The sequence below is a fragment of the Marmota flaviventris genome, assembly GCF_047511675.1.
Source record: "Marmota flaviventris isolate mMarFla1 chromosome X unlocalized genomic scaffold, mMarFla1.hap1 SUPER_X_unloc_3, whole genome shotgun sequence".
Classification (NCBI taxonomy): Eukaryota; Metazoa; Chordata; class Mammalia; order Rodentia; family Sciuridae; genus Marmota; species Marmota flaviventris.
The window spans coordinates 322,515-334,820 of record NW_027287697.1 but is presented as its reverse complement, the minus strand read 5'-3'; the positions used below and the strand labels follow the sequence as shown (position 1 = coordinate 334,820).

At 34.7% G+C, this 12,306-nt stretch overlaps 1 pseudogene; it reads left to right on the top strand.

Moving 5' to 3' along the window:
* The first annotated feature begins 1,462 nt into the window (after nt 1-1,462).
* Nucleotides 1,463-12,306, top strand: part of LOC114080115 (fatty-acid amide hydrolase 2-like) — a 47,302-nt pseudogene continuing 36,458 nt past the window's right edge.

Genomic DNA, 12,306 nt, shown 5'->3' with positions numbered 1-12,306 from the left:
GGTTATAACTCAAGCACTAAATCTATGGAACTATTGCTTTTCAGTTTCTGGCATTGGAGTGTAATTACTACAATGATCAGAAAATGTGAATCAAGTTTTTTTATTGGTTCTTTTAATTCATGACATTAGAATCTGTTTTGATAAAATTATACTGCATGGAATATATCATATTCTAATTAGCACCTCAGTCTTGTGCATGTACACAATAGCAGGATTCACTGTGTTGTATTTTTGTAGGTACATAAGAAAATTATGTGAGATTATTTCCTGTTTTTCCTATTACAAACTCCCCTGCCTTCTCTTCATTCCTCTTTTTATGATCCACAGAATTTCTATCATTCCTTCCCCCCCCCCCCTTATTGTGTGTTAGCTTCCACATATCAGAAAAAAAATTGCCCTTTGGTCTTTGGTATATAACCATAATGATGGGTTAAGGATTTCAGAAGTCCCTTAATTCCAGAAGCACCCTGTAGATTAAAGACACTATAATTGAGGACATTAACAAAAAACCTATATAACCATTTTAGAACTGAATATATCTATCAAAGAGTCAAGTAAATTAAAACAACCAACTGTAAAATCTTAAAGAATATTTGACATAGAAAATTGGATTAAATATTGAGTACTATTTTAGTGACACTGATAGCTTTTGAATGTACCAAGTTTGAAGGAAGAAAATTGCCATTGATTAAACCCTGGAGAATATTTAAAAATGTATCAGTGCTACCATGGGAGAATATTATTAGAGGAAGATATGAAGAATATGATCATGACGTGGAATAATAAAAAGAATCTAATAAAATTTATGAAAGAATAATAATTGTCATTATTATAAAAAAGGAAAATGAACCATACCTTTATAAATATTCAATTTTGTCAGCACTCTAAATATTCGTATTGGCTTAAAATATCTTAAATAAAATACTTCAAACTTCATTTGGATTTTTGATGTAGTTACAAAGAAGCTAAAATATCAAAAAAGATTAAACTATGAAACAAAAGAAACTTTACACTTATGAATACTGATTTGTGCAAGTTTTGAGAGCTGTAAATAATATTGTTAAGAATAATCAATCCACAGTACTAAATCCATACGTCCTACTCTCTGTGATGCCAGGTAACTATGGCTGATTCACAGTGTTACATTTAAAGTATGCATTCTTTTGCATCCCTTTGGAAAGAAAGTCCCAATTACTATTTACTTTTGAGTTGAAAGCCTCTGATACCATAGTAACTACCCAGAATTGATGAACTGTCCTACCTTAGGGATTAAAAACCTCCTACTCTGTTAAATGAGAGTCTAGCTAAAGATCTGTGAAATTTACAGCTGGATCAAGGAATTCTTTTTAAATATGTGGATGGTTTGCTTATATATAGCTCTGAGTATAAACACTGCCTTTCAAACACTATTGCTGCACTAAATTGCCTTGCCTCTCATGGATATGTGGTATCCACTATAAAAATGGATCACTTTTGTAAACAAGTCACCATCTGGGATTCAGGTAAGCCAACAAAACAGGAGTTTGATGTCAGATTAAAAGAAAGCTACCTTGAGCCTTAGAGAAGGCAAGAACCAGAGACAGTTATGTGGTTTCCTGGGAATGTCAGGATTCTGCAAGATTTGGATCCCCAATTTTTGACAAATAACTAAACCTCTGTATGAGGCTTTAAATGGACCATAAATAGAACTTGACTTGGACCGACCCCAGAATGCCAAAATTCCTTTAAGAATTTAAATGAAAAACTCATGACAGGGCTGGGGTTGTGGCTCAATGGTGGAGTGCTTGCCTAGTATGTGTGAGGCACTGGGTTTGATCCTCAGCACCACATATACATGATAAAGGTCTATAAAAATAATTAAAAATCACCCCATGATAGCCCCTGTCATAGACTTGCCTGATTTACAAAATGAGTTCAGACTATATGTGCATGAGAAACAAAGTACAACACATAAAAGTTATCTTATAGAGATTGGGGAACATACTGTGTCCAGTAGCATATTTGTTAAAAACAGCCTGACTACACAGAAAAAGAAGAATACTGGTCAACTACTGGGATGATGAGGAGATAGAAGGCCATCCTATCAGACAATCCAAATGTCAACCACTTATTGGGGCCCTAATACCACAGCTTGAATTGGACCAATGCAAACCCTTTTATACCAAGAAGGACAAAAAAATAGCCAAAGAATGGAGCTTTGATGTCTGAGATAGCACTGCCAAGTGGAGACAAATGCCCCTGGGCTCATCATCCTTTTAAAATATTGGTCTATCCCTTGGGAAAAATGAAATGTGCTCACAATGGGAGGGTGCCTTGGTGAATTTCATGAAGCCAAATTTCTGAGGACCACATCTCCAACATACTCTTTAGCAAATTATTTGGCAGTGTGATTTCTGTGCCCCAAACCATTTGAGGAATAAAAAACAGTCTAGCATAAAAAAATAGAATATGTAAAATTATAGCCATTTACTGAATAACAAATTTTACCCAAATGCCCTCTGCCATGGAAAACTTCAGATATTTGTGTATACTGGTAGATGCTATCTCTGCGTGAGTCAAGATTTATCCTACCAGAACAGAAAAGGTTTTAGAAATAACTAAAGTTGTCTTGAAAGAGCTGGTTCTGAGGTAAGAGATACCCTCCTCAAGGCAAAGTGAGAATAGACAATCTTTCATTGAAGAAATGAGCATAGTGTTTGATAATCAATGACAGTTAAATGCATCCTGGAGACTTCAATCTACAGGTGAACAGAAAAGGTAAAGCACACCTTAGAAAAGGTGGTGGCTAAATTATGCCGAGTAACTGACCTGCAATGGAGTAAGGTGTTGCCAGTTTCTGCTCAGTAAAGGTATCACATGACACAGGTTTAAACTGGACCCAGAAAGAAATGGTATATTGTACACCCTTTATGTTACCCTGGGGGTAAAGGGTGAAATGTGTTTATAACAAATGAAATTAGATTAAATTTGTATGTACAAAAACCAGTCAAATAATAATTGCTGTAAATGAGTGTGCTTCTTCCAGGTCACCACCAAGGTTGGAATCATTTCACCATTCTTACTCATAAAAGTACAAAACAGAAAAAATGGTAAGAGATGAAAACATTTATTTTAAGACTCTCTCCATCACCCAGTTTCAGTAGAAAGCATCTTGGAGATATTTGTCATCTCATTTTCAGTCGAAATTCAAGGTAGAATTGACAATAAGCAAATGTAATTGGTCCACTTCATGCTTTAAATATAACTTGCTGCTCTGCCATTGTGCCTTATTTTAAATCTGACATTTCCCCCTTTATCTTTTCCCTCTCCCCTTCTCATGTTGGGGAAGCAAGAATAGCCTTCTTCTTATCCTAGGTCAAGTTATCTGTCCTCTAGCTCACATACCACAGTTAAAGTAATTCAGACTTCAAGACTGTTTCCAAAAAATTATGAAATGTTTACATCTTGAGGTTACAAGTAAATTATCACATTATCACCCCTAACAGGGCACAAGTGAATGTAGCCTTTGAATCACCTCTTTAAAAGCCCTCTGCTCTGTCTGATATGTGGATTCTAAACCCCAACAAGGGAGGCAGGGAGAGGAAGAATAGAAGTTCATTGGATTACACAGAGGGGAATGAAGAGAAGCAAGAGGGGATGGAATAGAAAGACAGTAGAATGAACTGGACATAACTTTCGTATCCTTACATATGTATACATGACCAGAATAAATCCAACCATGTATAACCACAAAATAGGATCCTAATTAGAAGAAGTTATACTACATGTATTTATAATAGGGTCAAAATACACTTTACTGTCATGTATATCTAAAAAGAACTAAAAAAAAGTCCTTTGTTGTGATGAACAGTTAGAATTATAGCCTGTGAAACAGGATTCCCCTGTGTTTATCCTTTACTAGCAAAACAATAAAACTTCTTTTTTCATTTTCTTAATACCTGTCTTCATTAATGGATTGGAACTGGGGGAAAGGACTGATATTCCAGTATCTCTGTGATGGTTACAAGACTGTATAGACCCAATACTTCAGCATATTGCCACAGCCACTCCCTTTCTTAACAATACTCATAAAGCATAAGAAATAAAACCAAGAATCAGTAAGTAGAAAGGCATCAAATTAGAAGCTTCTTTGCATCAAAGAGACAAGAATGTGATAATAGAGAATAGGAAATGGAAGTTCTTTGCCACCTGCTCTATGATAGGGAATTAATATCAAGAATATATGAAGATGGATTGGGGTTGTAGCTTAGTGGTAGAATGCTTGCTAGCATGTGTGAGGCATCGGGTTCAATCTTCAGTGCCACATAAAAATAAATAAATAAATAAATCAAATAAAGATATTGGGTCCATTTACAACTAAAAAACAAAAAAAAATATTAAAAAAGAATATATGAAGAACTTAAAAAACTTAACACCCCCAAAATTAATAAATCTGCAAAATAATTAAAGACACTTCTCAGAAGAGGAAATAAAAATAGCCAATAAGTATTTGTAAAATGTTCAACATATCTAACAATCATATATATGCAAATAAAAACTACCTTAAGATCTCATCTCACTCTATATGGAATGGCAATTATCAAGAATGCAAATAATAGTGTTAGCCAGGATGAGGGGAAAAAAATACACCCATACATTTTTGGTGGTACTGCAAATTAGTGCAACCACCCTAGAAAGCAGTATGGTGATTCCTCAGAAAACATGGAATGCAACCACCATATGACCCAACTTTCCTACTTTTCAGTAGACACCCCTATGCTATAAAATCAACATATCATTGGAATTCAGGCACATCCATGTTTATAGTAGAGGGGTTCACAGTATCCAAACTCTGAAACCAACATAGGTATCTGTTGATAGATGAATGGATAAAGAAAAGGTATTAACCATAAGGAAGAGAGATATTATGTCATTTTCCAGTGAATTAATGGAACTGGAGTCCAACATTGTAAGTGAAATAAGCCAGACCTAAGAAGACAAAGGTCAATTATTTTCTCTGATAAGCAGAAGTAGACCAAAACAAGGAGGAAGAAAGTTAATGGTGGTAGTGGGTTAATTCTGATAAATGGAGTAGAGGAATAGAATTGAAAAGGAGAAAACAGGGAAGGAAAAAGAGAAGAATGGGAAAATATATTAGATCAAATTTTCCTATGTACACATATAAATATTCCACAGTGAATCTCACCTTTCTGTATATCTACAAGGCATTAATTATTAAAAAAATATGTTGTGGTTTAGGTATGAGGTGTTCCACAAAAGTTCCTGTATGACACAATGCAAGAAAGTTTAGAGGTAAAGTAATTGGATTATTAGAGCTTTAACCAAATCAGTGTGTAGCAAAAAGAACATTTTTTTCCATAGTTGAGGATGAGTACAGGTGTTTCACTGAGTAAAAGTACATATTTTTATTTGTGTTATGAATATATGTTTGTACATATTAACATTTGTATTATGAATATATGTTTTTTGGTAAGGGTGTGCATTCCTTTATTTATCTATGACTATGGTTATCTACATGGGTGGTAGTATGTTGTGTGATTATTGTATGTGTGAAGAAAACATATAATCTGTGGTTAGTTCTTGCATAAAATTAAGATGTTTTCACATATTAATTCAGTAGTTAAATTAACAATATTTTAGTGCCTACATTTCTTCAGGCCCTGGTGGTATTGAGAAGACTAATATAGGTTTTTGGCCTTATAAGATTTACACTCTTTTGAAGAGGAAGATTATTAGAGCAGTGTGCTGAATGTCATCAAGGGCAAACTTTTTGTTGTTCTGTGGAAACACAAGTAAGCATATCTAATCCATTTGGGAATGGTAGTGATTAGAAAAGGCTGCCTGAAAGGTTCAGTTTCTGGGTTAAATCTTAAAGTTTTAATAGCCAGTATATATTCAGTATTGTGTATTCATATATGTGCATAAGAATGTTATGTCAGATTTATTACACTGTATTTTTTCTTCATATCCACCTCCTTTGCTTTATTTTTCTTTGTCTAATTCACCAAACATCTATTTCACCTCTTACCATCTTGTTATGTATCAGTATCCTTATGTCAGAATGAACGTTTGACCTTTATTTGTTTTTTTGGATTTGCTTATTTCACTTTCCATGATTGTCTCTGTATCCATCCATTTACCAGAAAATGTTGTAAAGTCATTCTTCATGACTGAGTAATGTTCCATTGTATGTATGAACCACAATTTTGTTATCCATTCATATGTTCACAGGCATCTTGGTTGGTTCTATAGCTTAGCTACTGTGGATTGTGCTGCTATAACCATTAATGTAGTTATGTAACTATAGTAAATTGATTCTAACTCCTTTGAATATATAGAGAAGTTGGATGACTGGGTGTCAAATGGTGGTTCCATTCTTAGTTTTATGAGAAATATCTTATTATTTTCCATAGTGCACCAATTGGCAGTCCCAATAACAACATATGATTGTACCCTTTTTCCTACCTCTTTGACAACATTTGTTTATTTATTGTGACTTCTTTCTTGATAATTGTCATTCTGAGTGGAGTGAGATGAAATGTCAGTGTCATTTTAATTTGCATTTCTCTAATTGCTAGAGATGTTGAACATTTTTCATATATTTTTTCGCCATTTGTAATTCTCCTCCTCAGGAGTGTCTGTTTAGTTTCTTTGTCTGTTTATATATTTATTTATTTATGGTGTTGAGCTTTTGGAGTTCTTTGTATATTCTGAAAATTAATGCCTTACATGAGGTGTGGGTGGCAAATATTTTTTTCGCATTCTGTAGGATCTCTTTTCATGCTCTGGATTCTTTCTTTTGCTGTGAAGTTTTTTTTTAGTTTGATACCAACCCAGTTATTGATTTTTGAGATTAATTCTTATGCTTTAGAAGTCTTGTTGAGGGACTGGGTTATAGCTCAGTGGTAGAGCACTTGCCTAGAACATGTGAAACACTGTACTTGATCCTCAGCACCATATAAAATTAAATAAATAAAAAAGTTTTAGGAAAAAAAAATCCTTGTTGAGGACGGTGATTCCTAAGCTTATTTGTTGGAGTGATGGGTCTACATTTTCCTCTTGTAGGTGCAGGGTTTCTGGTCTAATACCTGTGTCTTTGATCCATACCTTGCATTCTACCAGAACATAATGAAATAAAATTAGAAATCAATGATAAGATAAAAATAGATGCTACTCTAGCACCTGGTGACTAAATAATAGACTTTTCATTGATGAATTGATAACAGAAGAAATCAGGGGTGAAATAAAAAAAATAGGTTCAAATAAGAATAGTGATACATATTGCCATACTAGTGTCTGTTTTATTCTGCTGCCTTTCCTATCCTCTACTATCCCCTCTCCCCTCCCCACCCCTCCCCTCTTCTCTCTCTACCCCATCTACTGTAATTCATTTCTCCCCCTTGTTTTTTTTTTCCCTTTCACCTCACATCCTCTTATAAGTAATTTTGTATAACCCTGAGGGTCTCCTTCCATTTCCATGCAATTTCCCTTCTCTCTCCCTTTCCCTCCCACCTCTCATCCCTGTTTAATGTTAATCTTCTTCTCATGCTCTTCTTCCCTACTCTGTTCTTAGTTACTCTCCTTATATCAAAGAAGACATTTGGCATTTGTTTTTTTAGGGATTGGCTAGCTTCACTTAGCATAATCTGCTCTAATGCAATGGAAATAATCTAAGAAAGAGGAAAATTTATAATGTTAAAAGGAACAAGGGATAAGCATTGAGGGCAAGAGGAAGGTTGGAGGGCTGGGGTCCTGGCTCAGTGGTAGAGCACTTGCCTTGCATAGGTGAGGCACTGGTTCAATTCTCAGCACCACATAAAAATAAATGTCCATTAACAACTAAAAAAATAAAAATAAAAATAAAAAAGAGGAAGGTTCAACTTGGGAGCATGAGTCAGATTTTAGTAGGAAAAAGAAAGGTGGGAGTTTGAAAATTTTCCCTTGAGTCTTCAGCAAAACAGGAGTCAAGATCATCACTGAAAGGAGATGGCTTTGGAGATTTGAGGACAAAGAAGGCAGGAAATAACTATCTATGCAAATGTGGCAGTGAGCAGACCAACAAAATAAAGGTAGCTGGGCACAGGCCCTTCTGAGGTTAGGAAGTATGAACTCAGTGGGAAGCAGGTTTGCATGGTTGTGCATTTCCTTCAGCTCAGGTGCAAGGTGAAGGGCTGTGGAATTGGGCTTAATGGGCCCTGCGACTTAGCCAGGTGGGTATATGGGAAGGAGAGAGGGGAAGGAAGTTGCTCTGAGATCAGAAGAGACCATGAAATATGAAATTTAACTTGTGTTGGTAGAGAAGTGTCAGGGGCTAGAAGGAAATTCTCCTTCAAAGAATAGCCTGACATTTACAAGAAACAGCCCCCTGGGAGACATCCTGCAGCCATCTATCTCCCTGAGACATCCTGCAGCTACCTATCTTCCTGAAACATCCTGAGGTTATCAGGATCATCAGACATCCTGCAGCTGGCAGTTTTACCACCCACATTCAGCAACTGCCAATAAGAGAGCTTCCCCATCCCCAGCATATAAATACCCCTGTGTGAACAATAAAAATTTGCAGCTTGATCAGAAAAAAAAAAAAAGAATAGTGATACAACATATCAAAATCTCTGGGTCACTACAAAGACAGTTCTAAGAGGAAAGTTTATAGCATTAAACTCATTCATTAAAAGAATAGAAAGACACCAAATAAATAATCTAATATTACATCTGAAGTCACTAGGAAAAAAACCCTCATCTTTCAGTTTGTTATTTTTTTTTACAATTTAATTTAAATTTTATATTAGTGCCATAGCATACTGTATCAAATAGCTTAATGTAATTAAAACAAAATACCAGAGATGATGAATTATAATGACAAAAGGTTTATTTAGCTCACAGTTTTAGATTTTTCTGTGTTGAGAGTCACAACCAAGTCAAGATAGCGCCTGGCATTTTGCCAGAGGGAGTGATTTGTGAAATAATGCCAGCGAGCCATTAAGATGATGGAGATTCCTTAATGACTGACTGCTGTATCTACTTTATGTTAATTGAGTTAAGCTGTGTGTAATTATTAAGATGATGAGGATTCCTTAATGACTGATTGCTGTAACTGGATGATGCTAAATTGAAACAAGCTGTGTATTCAGTTATGTATATTTACCTCTGCTATCTCACAATAAAGCAGCTCCCACTGTATCAACCTTCACAAGTTGCTTGTCACCACCCGGTTACTTTGCACAGTCAGCCAGACTGTGGCATTTCTGTTCAAAATGGGAAACTCCATTGGTTTATCCTTTGGTTAGTATGGCAAATTATAGTGGGAATGCAAATAGGAGGAAACTGGCCACATCTTTAACCAGAGCCTTTCAAGGGCATTCTCTCAATTTCCTAAGGACTTTGTACTAGGTCCCAACTTCTAAAGGTCTTCAGCATTTTCCAATACTGTCGCTCTGGGAACAAAACTTTTTCATATGCACTTTTGGGGGATGCTCAAATTGCAATTAAGCCATAGCACATATAATCTTAATATTTGTATTATCATAGTACAATACAGTCTATAAAGAAATTGAAATATACCAGTATGCATGCTAATTATTTAAATGGTAGTTGCAATTTGAAGACAACTGTTTTATGGAATTGCAAATAGTTTAGTAAGTTTGGAGCAGAGCATGAATATGTAAAGAGGTGGCAGGTGATAGTTAAATATGAGAAAGCCATTAATCACTATGTCCTTTATGGCCTTGGCTTTATACTAAAATTTGCCTTTACAGTAAAAAAAATCTGCAAAATGAAGAAAAAATTCATTAGAAGACAGATAATGCAGTGAATTATTAACTGACAAACATTTGAGAAAGAACATGAAAGACATAAAAAATGAGGGATAATAGGAACATATTTCAACATCATAAAGGCTATCTATGCTAAGCCTCAGGCAAAAATCATTCTAAATGGAGAAAAATTGAAGGCATTCCATCTAAAATGTGGAACAAGATAGGGATGCCATACTTCAACACTTCTATTTAACATAGTTTTTAAAACACTGGCCAGAGCAATAAGACACATGAAAGAAATTAAAGGAAATACAATCAATAAAACTAAAAAAAGAAGATATGCATATGGCAAATAAGCACTAGTTGTACTACATTATTAGTCACTGGAGAAATAGAAATTCAACTCACTTTACTATATATCAGCCACAGTAGCTAAAATACAAAAAAAAAATATTGCCAGTTGATAAGAACATAAAATAGTTTTTTTGTTAGCTTTTTGCACAAAAATGAAAGAAATTAAAGGGATATACATAGGAAAAGAATAACTCAAATTGTCACCATTTGCTGGTGATATGTTTCTATACGTAGAAGTCCCTACAGTTTACTACCAGAAAACTTCTAGAATTATTAAATGAATTTAGCAAAGTAGCAGGATTAAAAAATCAATACCCATAAATCAAAGACATTTCTATATATCAGGGACAAATCCTCAGAAAGGGAAAAGAGGAAAACTACTCCATTTACAATAGCATCCCCCAAAATAAATAAATAAATAAAATATCTGGGAATCAACTTAATGAAAGAAGTGAAAGATCTATATAATTAAAATTAAAGAACCCTAAAGGAAAAAGTCAAAGAAGTCCTTAGAAGATGGAAACATCTACCTTGCTCTTGGATAGGCAGAATTAATATTATCAAAATGACCATACTTCCAAAAGCACTATACAGTCAAAATCCCAATGACATTCCTCATAGAAATAGAAAAAGCAGTCATGAAATTCATCTGGAAATATAAGGTACCCAGAATAGCTAAAGCAGTCCTTAGCAGGAAGAGTGAAGCAGGTGACATCAATATACCAGTCCTTAAACTATACTACAGAGAAATAGTAACAAAAACAGCATGGTATTGGCATCAAAACATATTAGTAGACCAAAGGTACAGAATAGAGGACTCAGAGACTAACCCACAAAATTACAATTATCTCATATTAGAAAAAGGTGCCAAAAGCATGCATTGGAGAAAAGATATCCTCTTCAACAAATGGTGCTGGGAAAAGTGGAAATCCATATGCAACAAAATGAAATTAGACCCCTATCTCTCACCATTCTCAAAATGAAACTCAAAATGGATCAAGGACTTAGGAATAAAACCAGAGATCCTGCATTTAATAGAAGAAAAAGTAGGCCCTAATCTCCAACATGTGGGATTAGGGCCCAACTTCTAATAAGACTCCTTTGGTGCAAGAATTAAAATGAAAAAACAATAAATGGGATAGAATCAAACTGAAAAGGTTTTTTTTTTTATCAGAAAAAGAAAAAGACTGTGAGGTAAACAGAGAGCCTATATCTTGGGAACAAATATTTACCCCTCAAACATCAGATAGAAAACTCTCTAGGGTATATAAAGAACTCAAATACTAAGCACCAAGAAAATAAATAACCCAATAAATAAATGGGCCAAGGGCCTGAACAGACACTTCTCAGAAGATGATATACAATTAAAATATATGAAAAAATGTTCATCATCACTAGCAATTAGAGAAATGCAAATCAAAATCACTCTAAGATTTCATCTCACTCTAGTCAGAATGGCAGCTATTGTGAAAACAAACAACAGTAAGTGTTGGCGAGGATGTAGGGAAAAAGGTGCATTCATACACTGCTGGTGGGACTGCAAATTGGTGAAGTCAATATGGAAAACAGTATGGAGATTTCTTGGAAAATTTGGAACAGAACCACCATTTGACCCAGCTATCCCTCTCCTGGGTCTATACCCAAAGGACTTAAAAATAGCATACTACATGGACACAGCCACATCAATGTTTACAGCAGCATGATTCACAATAGCTAAATTGTGGAACCAGCCTAGATGCCCTTCAGTATATGAATGGATTTTAAAAATGTAGTGTATATATATATATATATATATATATATATATATATATATATATATATATATAATCTTGGCATTTGCAGATAAATGGATAGTGTTGGAGAAGATAATGCTAAGTGAAGTTAGCCAATCCCCAAAAAGCAAATGTCAAATGTTTTCTCTGATATAAGGAGGCTGATATATAGTGTAATAGGGAGAGGGAACATGGGAGGAATAGATGAACTCTAGATAGTACAGAGGGTTTGGAGGGGAAGGGAGGGGGCATGGGGTTAGAATAATGGTGGAATGTGATGATCATTATTATCCAAAGTATATGTATGAAGAAATGAATTGGTGTGAATATACTTTGTATACAACCAGAGGTATGAAAAATTGTGCTGTATATGTGTAATAAGAATTGTAATGCATTTCAATGTCATATATACATAAAAATTTAAA